The 15,921-nt window shown below is 42.3% G+C and overlaps 1 long non-coding RNA gene across 16 annotated transcripts in view; it reads left to right on the forward strand.

The window, feature by feature from the left end:
* Window positions 1-15,921, forward strand: part of LOC103720126 (uncharacterized) — a 41,084-nt gene that overhangs the window by 7,743 nt on the left and 17,420 nt on the right. For 13 of the 16 annotated variants that reach the window (XR_016399656.1, XR_016399663.1, XR_016399662.1 and 10 more), the window contains one exon: window positions 1-15,921. This exon is cut by the window's right edge. This is a non-coding gene — a long non-coding RNA (uncharacterized LOC103720126). The other 3 variants (XR_016399668.1, XR_015975913.2, XR_015975912.2) reach the window with 3 other exon arrangements.

A 15,921-nucleotide genomic window follows, 5' to 3' on the forward strand; every position in this document is an offset into this window, starting at 1 on the left:
TTTGGAAGCCTGGAACCTTTCATTCCATCTTTTTGGTATTTTTGGCATGCTCAAATGGGTGAATTCAGAGACATCTCAGCCACGCTGTCCCATGTGCCAGAGGGATGACAGTTTAAAGCATAAAAGATGTACTGCTCTGAGCCCCTTGTCCTTATTAAACTTTCTTTTACTTAATTATTGTGAACCAGAAAATGATAGCATGTCTGCACCATATCTAGAGAGGATGAAGCTTGCAGGTTCTCATATATATTTTTTTCCTTCTGCTTTTGTTCACAGTTGGGTTAGGGAATAGAATTCTCATGTGATCCAGTGGAGGACTTAATACTCGGTTGGACTAGGAATGCATGACATTTCTAGGGCCAATAACCCCCTCTTTCAACCAAGGATGCCACTGTTCTTACCTCTGCTCTCCCAGTCCACATGCCCAGAGTGCAGATGAAAGAACAGGGTGAGCAGAGATATGAGAAATAAAAAAGAATCCATTTTTGAATAAACTTGCATTGGACATTATGTCACAGCAATAATGAGCTTGAAACTACAACAATAAGGGGAAAAAATCTCAGAAAACTCGAACAATCTCAAATCAAAATTCAGAACAACTACCACCTTAGGGGATGCGAGAACAGAACCTAGGAATAGATCCATTTAGAGAGTTACAGAGTGAGGAAGAATCCAGGCTCGATTGATGGACACTGTTATCATTATTCTCTGCCATCATCACTTCCTTCTATAAGAAAACCAGTTTTTAATTAGATAAGGAGACTACTGAACTTTAGTTTGGATGGTACACCTCTTACTGCTTAAGGCATGGGGCAGGGGTTCAATTCCAAAAGGCATTGGTCCTCCTTCTGGACGCTTGTTACTCAGTACCCCGGTTCTGTGAGCTTTTGGCTCGGCCTGCCAGGGGGCCTGGTTTTCAGCCTAGATGGGAGGGGGATGCAGGTATAGGTCCCCCGGAGGGGGGGGGGGGGGGGTGGTTAGCTAAAAATAATGAGACATGAGGAAAAAAAAAAGGAAAAAATAGAATTAGTGCAAAAAACATTTAATAAAACAATAGATTATACACCAAATCTCATTTTTTCCTTCTTTTATCTTTGAAAAAGTTAGCCTACTTGTTAATGGCATAGATGGTGCGGATCATTCCAATCAGGTACCATAAAGAACATGAGTAAGAGGCAGATCCAGAACTCAACCTACCCTAAAAGATCAAGTTGTTGCATTAAAAAAAAATACAAATTCATTAGGTTATATTGGAAAAAACCTAATTTATTATCATTCTAAAGAATGTTAAAATTAGTGCTGCAAGTGGATGGGAATATATCGACTCTAATTGGCCTTGGGTTGAATTAGATGCAGATCCAGGGCCGGCCCGAGCCTTAGGCGACTGAGGCGGTCGCCTAAGGCCCCGGGCCAATGGAAGGCCCCGGGAGGCTGACCAAAAGGAAGCAAAGGCCCCATATAAACGGGATCAGGAGCTGGCTCTTCTCCCCTCCATCGGTGGAGAGTTTCCTGGCCTGCAGAGGGGCAATTTGGAAGTTGGGGACAGTAGTTTTGTTTTGGGTGGGGGGGGGGGGGGAGAGAGAGAGAGAGGAGGGATTTGGTTGGCTTGATAGACGCCTGAAGCCACTCTTACCTTTCATCCCTTCTCTTTTTTGGTTTTGGTCTTGGTTTTCCTTCCCTCACATTACTCCTGATCCAGCTGGGCCATCCGGAAGAAAGATGGGGGGATTGGAGATGGACGTCTTGGAGGGTGGAGATTCTTTTAGTTTTCTCCTCTCGGTTTCTTCTCCCCTCTTGGGTGGTAGAGAGAGAAAAGGAGGGAGGGGGTTGAATGGCTGCTGTGCCGTGATGTTGCAGTTGCTGCTTGGGTACTCACTTGAAGGGGAGATGGTGGAATGGGACTTTTATTAATTTGATGGAGTGAACTTCCCATAATGACCCTACTTTCTCTTATTGAGAGATTTCTTTATGGACAAATTCTTTTCTTACCTTGACCATGAAGTGCCATGGGATGACCTTTTCCTATCCGGCTCTTGCTTGACATGGTAAACAGTATTGCCAAGTATTATCTCAATTATTTAATCAGTTTCATGGCCCGTCATTTAGAATAATTACTTTTATGTGCTTCCATTCAAGAATTATATTAAATTGAAAAGGCTTCTTGTCTATCTTTGTTAGATTCATGGTTGAAATAGTGTACTTGATAGCTATCTATTTTCATATATTTTTTTAAGTATTTTATATTTATTAAAAAAATTATTATTAAAAAAAAAAAGGCCTCATTCATTGGATTCGCCTTAGGCCCCAGAATGTATTGAGCCGCCCCTGTGCAGATCCAATGCATTCCATATAGTTTTTTGGGTTTGGGCGGAGTGATCTGTGGACTGGTAGATCAGGTCCAATCTGATATTTGGTCATGCCATGCCTAATTCTGTGAGATCATTGCCCATGCCAATCACAGTTCAGGTGTTATTTCGTGACTCAAAGGTTGATTTTTGCATACAGGTAGGGTAAAGGTCCGGTTAGATGAGGGTCAGATCTGGCTGACCACATGCACCTTGTCAAAGATAAGGAAGAAGACTTAAAAATAATGCTCCAAACAGAATGGAAAAGAACTTAAAATTCTGTGGATTATATAAATCAAATAAATGGACATGCTAACCAACTGTGCAGCCAAACATGAAGTTGATGAACACCCAAGTGGGGCTAATTAGATAAATATGAAGTTGGCTGATCCTTGGTCCACCATTGCCTAAGGGCAGGGGGGGAGGGGTGAGAGAGAGAGAGAGAGAGAGAGAGAGGGGGGGGGGTCCTTTATTTAGTACCTGTATCAAGGAGGATGACACATTTGCTATGGGAGAGTGGTAGGAGAAACTGATATGTTTGCTTCATTTTAACTCGAGAAAGTGGATGCGTCCCGATGCCAACATGCTATGGGTTGAAAGTTGAATCATAGGATTCCGAGTCCACATGTACAATTTGATTTGCACCACCTACTCCTTCACACGAGGGTGGGCAAGCTTTAAAATTAGAACCATTATAATGTTATGATGATGGTTATAATGGTTCTAGAGGGATTCTGCTACACTACATCTATATATTAATGTGTACAAGAAAAATCAAATTAAATTATTAGGATAGTTCACTTGCTAAGTTTTGATGATCTTCTTATGATAGCAAAACATGACCCGAATCGTCTCAAATGCCCGCTTAAATACTCCTAAGCTATGAGAAAAATGATAAGGCTCTAAATAGTTAAGCTGGGATTCCTAAACTCCACTTGTAAGAAGCTAATTTAATGCAATTTTACATGCATCAGTTGTGTGCGCTAATCATGTCAAGCTCTAGATGTAATTAGATGCAACCCCATGTGGCATATGAATAGAGCATGAGCCATAGTAAATCATTCTATGTTAATCTGGTTGGCATCATTAATTAAGGAGATTTCCTTGATGGCTTATAGTTGATCACTTTGCATGTATCATTCTTGACATTTTAGGGCTGGATTAAGGGACTAAAAGAGAAGTGGTGCCACTCCGTGTCTAATTACCACCTCTAAGTGATTATGTGAGGAGTGTTTCGACACCATTTGCTCAAAAATATGGAACCGTAGATGCATTCCACATCATCATCGTCGTCATCGTCATCTTTATCATTCAAATATAGCTTTTCCCTCAGATATGGGGTTGGTTATGGTGCACAGCTCATTGAAAAGATTCTTGTGGCTGTAAGAGCACTTTCAACCACTATATTTCCCCAAATATTCTTAAACTACCAAATGTAAGTTTGTGTTATTCCATTAACTTTGTAATTTAATTCCATCAATCCACTAGCCCATTCATAAGTATATTTGAGCACACTGCACAAAACTAGGGCTTATGTTCTTGACGTGCACTATCCTGTCTGTTGATTGTGCTTCCATGATCTCAGGTCAGATGGGGTTAGAATAGATAACTAAGGTATTATTACATTCAAGTTTTTGTGCGAAACAATGATGATACATTTTCTCTAGTTACATCCAACTTAGATATCAGATGTCAAAAGATTGAAGACAATGAAAGCAACCACCATCCATGTCTAGAATGAGTAATATATTTGTTAAGAAGAGGACCCACCAGGTGGATTGTAATCAATTTGAATATTTACTTGCATCCACCATTTGGCATATATCTAGGAAACACTAATTAAGCTATCCCACCAACATATTTAATAACCCTTTACATTGTTTCTGATATGCCTTCTTTCTGAGTCATTTGTCTTACGCAAGCATGATTCGTCCTCTTGTGATTAGACAATTATTTTAGCTCTTTGCTTAATCAAGCTTGACATGCTATAACTTGAGTAGGTATACTGCTTGGTTAGTTCTTTGGCCCTCATGTTGTGTCTCAAAGCTCATAAAATCAAGATCATTGAGTTTTCATGCGAGCAAGGGGCAGAAATGCTTAGATGGACAAAAGCTCCATTTACTCGACAAAGAGGCTCATGCAGTGACATGTTGGAGGAGGACCGCACCAATTTGCAAAGCAAAAGAACAGGGATGAAGAAAAGATAAGTACAACTTCTCCTGATTTTTCTTTGGTGGCTTTCTTTCCTTCATTTTGATCGGTCAGTTTAGGACCCATTCATAATTACATTCAAGGGGGTCGAAAACGGATAGCATATATTTACAAAGTAAAGGTGCAGGGAAAAAGAGAAGCGGCCAAGAAATGGTCAGTCTAGATTCACCTTAGATGACCACTTCTCCAGTGTGGAGGGTAAGTTTTAACAACTTAAAATAGCTTCAGTGGCTTTCATTTATTTGGGAGCTTCTAAAAGGCGAGTTCTGATTTGTAGGAACTAAAAATAATGGGGCAGGAAAAATAAAACAGTTATAGAAGCTACATTCACTATGTATGTACATTTGAACCTTGAAATAGCTGCTATATAAGCTTCTTATCACTCTCTAGGTATAAAGGTTTGTGGGAGGAACACTAGCATTTATCTGGCTTGGCGATCTTCAATCTCTTGACATTGTTGAGGAATAGCCTGTACAACAATATGTAAGCAAAGGTTAGGACAGATGCCAAAAAGGGTGCCCAATAGGGTTTGTTATTTGGGATGGAAAGAGGGACAAAATGATAGGAAGCTTACTCCCATGGAACATCTCCCACCATCATCCAGTCTCCTTCCATGTCTTCATATATTAGCTGATAGGTCCTTCTAGGAAACACTTGAGCAATTCCAGGGCCTGTATTAAGGGGAGTTATTAGAAAGGCAAGTTCAGGGCCACATTCATATCTCAATGGCATAAACGTTGGAGACTCAGCTGTTGGAAATATGTTTTGTCTGTGCTTACATGAAATGTTGGTCCTAAACATGCAACGTAGTGTTCTGATCAGGGAATCATAGCCGTCGAGTGCAATCAGATCCAACTTTCTGCCAACCGGAATTCCTTCCATGTGAACCTTGACAAAGAAACTTGCTGGGTGATGCCGAATTCTTCTGTCATTTGGTGTGCTCCGAAGGAGTCGTTCGGTCCGTGGTGGCCGATCGGAGTGTTGTTCCCTACTGCCCAGGAAGGGTAGGAACTAAAAAATTAGGTCATAAGTTTGAGTGGATGCTTCTCAAGTTTGTGGCTGAAACTTTGAAGTCAAGTAAAATGATGGTGTAGTAAATTGGAAGGACTTGCGAGAGAAGACAATAGGAGAAAACTGGGTGTGATCAATTGTAAAGAGAACTCGGGAGGGAGAGGAGGAGATGGCACGAGCATGTAGAAGATGTTAAGTAGACAGAATTAAGGAAAAAGTAAACTGAATGGATGACAAGATGACAAAGTGAGAGGCTGAAATGGATCATAAAAGAGCAATAGAGGTATATTTCAAGTTTTTGGAACAAGGAATGAACGACAGGTAACACGGTAAACTGAATCCAAATTGGCCTTTGCTTCCTTTCAGAAAAATAAGAGAGAAGGTAAAAAGGAGAAGAATAAGAGTCCTAACGGGCATGATAGAGAGATTCAAAGCAAGGGGAGAAAAGGAGAGGTTGCTTAAGGAGGGGTGAAGATATTTGTTGACATAATGAGTGGGGGAAAAATGAATGAAAAAGTTGAGATATCCTGTGGAAATGCATATAGAGAGGGAGAAAAATAAATGCTGAAGAACTCCCAATATCCGTGGTTAAAGAAGGGCAAACTTTACCTGAGATTTTAAATTATACTACGATGATCATACTTTCTAACATGAATGAATGAATAGAGAAGGAAAAGAGGACTTGAAGAAATATAGATGACAGATCTTTGTTGGTTTTGGTTCACGTACCTTGAACTGGAGGACGTCTGAGAATTGATCGATAAGCTAAGCCCAAGCTTTAATTCAGTTCTCAAATCTCCTGTACTTGATTGAGAGAGAGATGCGGTGGAAATACAAGCATGACTGCTGCTCTCTATGGAAGTAGGGGAATCGCCTTGGTCTCCCATTTCAGAGGAGGGAGGGAGAGAGAGAGAGAGAGAGAGAGAGAAGGCAAGGGACATGAGAGACTAGAAATTGGACAGGACGAAGCAGAACGACACAAGTTGTTGTCATTGATCAATAGGTAGTTGTCACCGCAGGACGGGTTCAGGGCGCTCAGTGCAATGGCTTTGGAGAGGATCGACAGGACCAAGCACTGAAAGGGAAATTGAAATGGACTCAATTGAATGACACCAAGGGTTAGAAGGCTTTATCATCATGATTGGTGGCCTCCTTGGCTCACCAAGGAATTTACCATTTTCCATCATCATGGATGTCTGCCCATTAAGTGAAGGCCAAAGAGCCTGTGACTCTGACCCTCCAACTACTGCTACTTCCCCAATTTATTCATTTTAGTACTGGGCCATCATCTTTGGTCGGCCAGAAGGCCATTTTTGCAAATTGGTTGCCCTCCCTCCAAGACCCAAAGCTAGCAAGATCATCACAAACAATGCATACTTTTCTTTGTTGAAGTTTAATGAATCGTATCCATATATTAGAAGAAAAACACATTGTAATGAGCGGGCTGTTCACTTTCTTCTTCTTTTTTTTAATAAAATTAGAAAATAACAAGTCTCGGAGTACTCTAGCTAATTTTTCTTTCTCGACTCGTAGAGTACATCCGGAGTGATAGGTCACATAAGAAGTCACTCAGTCTGCGGCCCCATTAGCCTTTGTGAATGCACGCCAAGCCTGAAAGGCCATAATATCACTCACCAGGGATGTCTCCCTCCATCACCATTCAGACCACACTGAATCCAGCTAATTACGGTGGTCGAGTTAACCTTCTCTATTCTCTATTGATCTATTTATCTTCCGCGTGCTTTCTTCACCTCTTGAAGAAAAACTCTTGTTGGAAATTTTGTACTTCCACCGTACTAGGATCAGACCAACAAGAGCAGCATGTTCGGAAATCGAGTACACCTTTCAGCAGAACCTAGCCAGACCGAGCTGTCGTTCTTGGAGAAGTAGTTGAAGTTTGTAGATGAAATGGAAACACTTGAATCTGCAAGGCGGAAAATGCGGGGGATTAATGAAGACATGCAATCAAACCATGACTTCAAAAACTAAAAACCAAGAAGAATGAAACCAAACAACCCTTCTCAGACCGATCACCAACCTTCTGTTTCCACCGTCAAGTCCATGTCCGTCATAATTACTAGTTTCTTGGCTTACAAGTCCTCGTGCATCAGTGAGAACGTCCAACCACCTCCACAGAGGACCCCTCCAGTCCCGCCCTTCACAAAGTGACGGTTGCCCCAGTGATGGGATCCTTGAGAAGGATGTGCGTATCCGTACATATCCATTTCATTAAGGTTACGAAGTGAACTATAAAAACGGGAATAAAGTTAAAAGCATAGGAGCTTGCAATTGTTTTTTTTTTTTTTTTTTTGGTACATCTCATACCAACTGCGCATGAGTACGTCTAGCCGTGTCAGAAAAAGAAGACAACTTAATAGAGGCGGATCAATAAAAGGTCTAAAAAAACTCGTCAGAATGATGAGCAGCATAAAAAGTGCCCCAGTCAGCAATTTTGTTCATCTTACGGTAAACATGGATGGCCTGAAAAGCATCACACTCTTTCACCAACCACATGAGCTTAAAAGAACAAATGTTCATCTCGAACCTAGAGGGAACACAGGAGACCAGTGGGCAGAATACTGCTGTTGGAATAAATTATTCTTGATCCTTTTTAATCCAGTTACTCTGAAGAATAAATATAATAAGCCTACATTCTCTTCGGCTCAGAATTTATTCCTACTGCAGTTAGGTCTAAATATTGTCCGGTAGGAAAAATGGAATAACAAAATTAAAGGTGACTTGTATAAAGTTCTTTATGGTGCGGTAATAGCATTACTATTTTAATAAAAGATAAAGTACTAATTTGGAATCACATAACTGCAAATAAAAGCAGCAATGGCCTACCCGTGCCATCCATGATAAAAGTTAAACAACACGGTAAAACGAATATTGAAAAATTTATCAGTATGGAATTTTAAAATTAATTAAAGAACAAATATAAAAGAATTAGAGAAAATTGTTGGCTGATTTATTCAGGTGAATAAAAGCATGTTCCGGACGAGCAAGTTTAACTTCTCAAACAACACATTGATAACCATACAGATTTAAATAAATAAATAGAAGGGGGAAGAAGAGGAAGAAGATAGATCGAGGAGATGAGAAGTTCATGGACATAATTTAGATAACGTAGTGAGATGACGGAGATGGGATCCTCGACTCTCTCGGCACAACCATGGGATTAAGTCCTTTTGTCGCATTTGGTTGGAAGGATAGGTGGAGAGAATAAGGGAATGCATCGGTTTTGTGATGGTTTGGATTTTATTATACGGACAAAATTGTCCTTCCATTTTTCAGTATGTTTAAGGAGTGAATAGGGCAAAATCGTAATCCGAGAGGAAAAGTTTCTTTTATCCGAATAAGATAATTTTTTCGGACTTATTCGAGTTAAACTATTCCATGACATTTTTTATCATGTTTGGGATAGCATCCCCCTTGGGGGATAGGCCCTACTTATTCCTCTACCAAACGCAGCCTGTTACAATTTCAAGTTTAAGAGAAACTACCAAATGGCTTCTGATAATAAATCCAACCGACCCTCCGCTACTTCCAGTACTTCTTAATCCTCTTTTGCCCCAGTATTGTATTGATGGATGAAACTTATGTCAATACGAAGAAATTGGATGTGAGGATGAAGCCATGGTTCCTAGGCCTTTGCACTTGGGAATTAAGGATTCACGAGCAAAGAATCTTTTGAGTCAAGGACATCAATAGTCCTCAGCTGCGGAAAAGGTAGGAGAGGGACTAATTAATATAAAAACTTATAAAGAAGAGGAATTTACCGTGTATGTGCGCGCGCGCGCGCGTGAGAGAGAGAGAGAGAGATTATGAAGGCTGTTTTCCTCCCAATTGGTATATTCAGTGCGAAAAAAATGATCAATGTTCTTTTGCAACATCAATCATTGGATCGTACCTTGTACAGATCTCACAAGACTTTGAATTTTCATTTTTATCAGCCTGTATAGATCTTGTAGCGCAGCTATTGCACGATCTAATGGTGCACAACATGAAAAAAATGAAGCAGATAAGAAACAGAAGCCAGGGGAATGTTGTGTCGGTGAGTCCAGAATGTGTCCTTCTCTCTATTAGCCAAAAGAGTATCCATGCGGAGCTCCAGATCTTGGGAGGAGGGCATCTTCAGAGCATACCTGACTTACCATATTTGGTTGGAAATGAATGCTGGCATTTTTTAGGGTAGAAGGATGTCATCGAGGATAGTGGTTAACAGAGCTATATTACAGTCCGGGAAGGTTACTGCAGCCTCTGCGTTATTCACTGGTGAGATGGCCAGGGACATATGGGGCACTTTACTCGTTGTCACAACGCTCAGGTTCGCCCTCATTTCTTGGATTCCCCCACCCCTTGGTCATCTCAAAGTGAATTTCGATGGGAGCATGTTGGTGGATGGTGTATTTGGAGGGGTTGGATTTGTGTTCAGAGACTCGGATTGTGGCAGCAGGAGGTCAGCACACGATGAGACTTACAGTTGTTAGGGCAGAGCTTCGAGCTGCATGAAAGGGGTTGTCATTTGCGAGAAGGGTCCTCGGTGCCGAGTGGGTGCTTCTTAAAGGGGATTCCTCTATGGTGGTTAACTAGATTCGAGGTGTGGATAGATATGGAGATGACCATCCCCTCATTAGAGAGATTCGGAGACTGGCTCAGGATTTGGGTGGCTTTCAGGCAGCCTATGTATTTCAGGAGGTAAATAGGGCAGCAGACTGGGTCGCCTCCTTCGTCACCCAGCATTCCGGAGAGTTCCTTTGGATATCTATCGAAGATATTTCTTTCACTTTGTACTATTTACTTTCTCGTAATTTGGCAGGTGTCACGCCCCCGCCTGCGCGAGGCACGTGAGGCACCTAGTGCCCATGTGGGAGCCACATGAGGGGGACCGCGGGGCTCCCCTGCCAGATATTGTCCGGTTCTGGGGCTTCACGCAAGCGTCCTTCACCCCTCCCCGGTTTTGTTTTCCATCCAAAACGCGTCTGCAGGATTAGGAGACACCCGCCTCATATGCCCAGGCTCTGGAACGAGTCTTTCCGATGTGGGACTATTGGGCCTCACACCCTTCCCACCATCGGACAAAAGCCGTCCTCGGCTCTGATACCAAATGTTACGCCCCCGCCTCTGCGAGGCACGTGAGGGTCAGATTGGCTATCCCTATGCTGAAGGGGAATGCAGAGTTCTGGTGGACAGCCATTGAAGCTGCACTCGAGGGTGAGGATGAGCTACCGACATGGGAGGAATTCAAGAAGATATTTTATGACCAGTATTTTCCTGAGTCAATCAGAATATCTAAAGAAAATGAATTTTTATCTCTGAAGCAACCAAATGATATGACTGTGCTAGAATATGCTAACAAATTTACTGAGCTGGGTCGATTCTGTCCTCAGATGATAGAGGTTGAGAGAAGCAAGGCTAACAGATTTGAGCAGGGCTTGAGGGACAAAATTCGATCCCGGTTGTCAGTTCTGATTTTTACCAGCTACGGAGAGGCCCTGGAGAGAGCACTAAAGGTAGAAGCAGATCTAAAGAGGTCAGAGAAGGAAAGAGATGATCCAAAGAGATCCAGAATGATTGAAAATCATAATGTCAGGCCAGGGGACACTGAGGGTAATGCAAATAAGAAGAAGAGATTTGAGGCCTGTACCTACTGCAGCAAGCCTCATGGGGGGCCTTGTCTTAAGAAGATGGGAGTTTGTTTCACTTGTGGTCAGCATGGACATTTGGCACGGAACTGCCCAAATAAAAAGAAGAAGGACTCGGAACCTGTTGAATCCGGTGCTCGGCTTTTACATTGATTCAGCAGAATGCTAGTGCAAGTGATCAAGTAGTGACAGGTAATCATTCTAAAACAACTCTATACATGATTATGCTTAATTGATTCCTCTACTCCTATGTAACCATTAAGTTTCTACCTCTTTAGAATGCATATACGAGGAATCAAATCAGTCTTTAACTGTAAACATCTATCTTAAGAAAGTTATTTTATAGATGCTACGAAACTAGGGCTAATACAAATTGATATTGAGGTTTGAGCCTCCAAAGAGTTGACTAGATCAGAGTGCGCAGCGGAAATATGGTAGAATGTTAAATAAAAGACTAAGTATCTTCATTTGTTTAAGAATTAGGAAACGTCAAATTTCGAGGACGAAATTTTTATTAAGGAGGGGAGAATGTGATAACCGCCCCGTTCCAAGAGAAACAGAAGGAGGCCATTACACCATGGTACAGGTATTTGTAACGCCTGGTGGTGGACGGTTACAATCGTCCGCCTCCCTCAGCGATCGTGGACTACAAGAAGCTCCGTTCGGCTAGGCATTTCACCACTCTTTCCTCCTCCTCCACTGTCTGTCTCCCTCTCTCACGATTCTCCTCGTTTGTCAAGACCCGGTGTTAGACCCACGCCACCGGAGCAGAAGGCCGCATCGCCGGAGTAGGAGGCAGGCAACCACCTTCAGAGCAGGTAAAGCCCTTCTTTATAATTTATTTTTGTAGATCTAGCTTAGAGATTAAATCTAAACAAAAAAAAGAAAGAAAGAAAAAAAAAGGGGGCGTCGGCCGGGGCGGCCGTGAACAGCGTCGGCCACGGGTCACGGCGGCCGCAGGCCGTCAGCCGCGAGCACCAATTGCAGCTGCGGGCGCGGCCGCAAGGGCGGCCGGTGCCACTGACCGGCCAGGGAGCGCCGCCGGTTGTGGGTCGGGCCCTCTTCGGGTCCGTTCTCTCCTCCACGGGAGAAGAAAGAAGGGGAGGAAGAAAAAGAAGAAGAGAGGAAGAAGAAGAAAAATAAAATAAAATAGAAATACTTACCGGTGGTCGATCCACAGGCGCCGACCTCCGTCGCGGGTCGTCGGCCGTGGGACGCAGGACGCCGACGCGGCCACGGGCACGACCGCAGGCACAGCCGCAGGCGCGACTGTGGGCGCCGCAGGCCGGCCGCCGGGCATCGTCGGCCGTTGCCGTCCCTCCCGAGCCTCCTTGCCTCATGGGAGGAGAGGAGAAGAAGAGGGGGAGGAGATCGCGGTGGAAATGGAAGAAGAAAGGGAGAAGCTTCGGGAAGGAAGAAGAAAGGAGGAGAGAAGGAAAAGAAAAAGAAAAGAGAAGAAAAGAGAAAAAAAAATGGTGGGCCATAGTTGAACTTAAATGTGAAATTGGGTTATTGGATTCAAAGCCCAATAATCCAATTTCAAACTAGAAAACCCGAGGAAGAAAGGACCTCCATGGCCATGGGCCGAATTATTGAAGTAGGCCCGTAATCAGACTGGGCTCGGTCCGAGCCAAGTAGTTGTGAACTCGAAACTAATTGGGCTGAAGGGCACAAACCTTAATAGAAAGCTATTGGGTCCAAACCAGAAGATGAAATTGGCTTAGACTTATGCCAGAAACTGAATCAGACTTGAATTAAATATTGAATCAGGTCTGAACCAGAAGCTGACCTAGACCTGAACTAGGTTAGGGACCTAAGAATGAAATTGAGTTCTATAGTTGGGTTGTAAACGGATTAATTAAGAAAGAATGTAAATAAATGAAATTGAACATGCAATTAACAGGTAATTTGATGATGATGATGATAGGTAATTGAAGAATTGGCACCTAAACCTAGGAATTGGAAAGCAAATTGCAGTAAGTAACCCCGGCACCATCTTATTGATTTCCAATTTACTGTTTAATTGTAAGTATGGAATTATGAAATTGTATTTGATATGATATATTTGTTGGGATTTGTATCCTAAATGTCAATCGTCAGCATATTAATGATTGAATTTTGTAAATGAATTGACAAATTAATAAAGTATTATTTGGCATTATTCATCATTTCATCTTCAAATGAACTCTTATATGATGAAGTCCTTAGGACTTATGTTATGATAAAGGAGGATTTATCTTTGAGTCCTTAAACTTGTTCGCGACCAAATGATATGTTGTTACTAGGACGACAGCATTATCGAGATTAGGTCGTTGTGTGACATATACATTGGTTGTCCTCTTAACCAAGGAGTGTGGAGACACTGGTATGCCACACAGATGAAGTGTAGGAGTACATTTCACTGAACGTGACCAATTCCGGAACGCTCTACTGTCGAGAGATGTTTCGAGTGGATATGGGTATAAGTTTGGCCCTCTGACCTGAGACCGCAACATGTGACTAGCAAGCAACTCACTGTACTTTGGTACCGGACTACCTGAATTTCTAATTCAGTGACGGAAGGTCACTGGGTGCAGTCAAGTACTTGCGTAGTCAGTTGTGAGTCAAGATGGAATTGACCCCTCCTGAAAACAGGAGATAATGTCTTGTGATTAATTTAGCAAAACCTTGGCCAGGGTAATCCCAGTGAGGAGTCACGGAATATCTAAAGTTAATCACATAATGGATGTACTAATTATAGGGTTGACAGTGAGCTCTAAGTCATCCTGGCATTAGGAGTCAAAGGGATTGAATTATACAGTAACCATAGTTCAGGGTTCCAGAATATTTGCTTCGCATATATTCGGCCTATCCGGACGTCAGGTACCATTGCTAGATGGTCACATCGATTAGTGTAGAGTTGTTCCTATACTACCGGCTTAGGTTCGAACCTATGAGGTCACACGCATAGAAGATTCCTGATTGATCAAGAAAGCTGATGAATGATTAAGAATCATTCATGAATAATTTGGTCAATTTGATTAGCAAAATATCTTATAAAATAATTAAAGTAATTATTGAAGGATTAATTAGTGTTGCCCAGTAGATACAACCCAAGAGGGGGGGTGAATTGGGTCTTTCAAAACTTTTATGCTACTTCTAAAACTTTTTGATTAACTATGCTAAGTTGTATAGATGCACAGTGAAAGTTAAACTTAGCAAGGGTTTGATGTATAGACTTCGACTTGATTAAATATGCTTGCAACTAAAGGATGTGCGGATAAGAATTAAGCAAGCAATTTATCTAAGTAAGTAAGTGTGTTAGTTAGACAATAACTAGAGGCATTACAAACACAAAGGACATATAGTGGTTCGGTGCACCCCAGCACCTACATCCACTCCCCAAGACCTCTTGGGAATTTCACTATAATCCTCAAGATTACAGTCGGTTGTTTTACAAGCTCACAACCCAACTTGTTGTTTTACACCGGGCTAACAACGAACCCTACAATCCGGTAGTTTTTCGAGTGAACTACCCAACTCGTTGTTTTACCCCGGGCTAACAACGAACCCTACAATCCCCCAATTTTAACTTAGGCTTGGGACCCCTATCCCTTGTTCCAAGTCCCTTGACTGAAACAAGCTCAATATTCAAACGTTTTACAAAAGATTTGAAAGCTCTTAAGAAGCAAATATAACAATGAGAAACAATAAAATCGGAAGAACCCTTTTTGCCGTTGGAAGCGTGGGAGATGTTGATTCTTCCGATGTGGGACGCGTATGGTTGGGTGTGAGCTTTGAATCCCGAGCACACGAGAGTGGTTGAGCTTGAAATCGCTTGGGAGACTTGAAAGCACTTGATTTCCTTTCTTGAATGCACTCACTCCCTTGAGCTTTTCTTTCTAACTTCCCTCTTGAATGATTTTGCTTTTGGTTGGTGAAGAGTTGTTGAGAAGCACTTAAGACCTCCCTTTTATAGCCCAAAAAGCAAATATAGCCGTTAGAGATAAAGTAGAGAAGATTTGAAATTCAAATCAAACCTGAAAAGCTGTCAGTCGCGTCCCAGGCGCTCCGGGGACGTCTCCGCGCTTTACGGGGACGTCTCCGCTTGTTTGCGCTTTTTGCATGGGGATGACTCCGCTGCTTCGGGGATGACTCCGCGCTCCGGGGACGTCTCCGCGCTTTACGGAGACGTCTCCGCTTGTTTGCGCTTTTTGCATGGGGATGACTCCGCTTTTTCAGGGGACGTCTCCGCTGCCTTATCTCCGAAAAAATCATTCTCTGGAAAACCCTGAGAGAGCCGTCTCCGCTATCTAGGGGACGACTCCGCTGGTCTGCTTTTTATTTGCGGGGACGACTCCGCAGGTACCGGGGACGTCTCCAGACGTGCCAGTTCTTCCTATTTGTGCCAGAGACGTCTCTGAGACAACCCGGAGACGTCTCGGCTGTCCCTGATCTGTTTTCTTCAACTCAAAAATTCTTCAATAAATTCATAAAAATTATGGGAACTTGCCTAGACATTTCTTAACAATATTCTTAATTAAACACATGAAATCCTCAATTAAATTGTTAAGATAAATGAAATTATACTCTCGTGTTTTGTATTCATCAAAATCCATTAGGTGGTCAACAATCTCCCCCTTTTTGATGATGACAAAACACTGAGTATATGCAAAATTTAAGATTTAAACATATACACAGTATTTGAGTATGTGCAATATAAAATATAT

The sequence above is a fragment of the Phoenix dactylifera genome, chromosome 2 (genome assembly GCF_051530095.1).
Source record: "Phoenix dactylifera cultivar Ajwa chromosome 2, Ajwa_hap1_PhDact_Kaust_v1.1, whole genome shotgun sequence".
Taxonomy (NCBI): domain Eukaryota; kingdom Viridiplantae; phylum Streptophyta; class Magnoliopsida; order Arecales; family Arecaceae; genus Phoenix; species Phoenix dactylifera.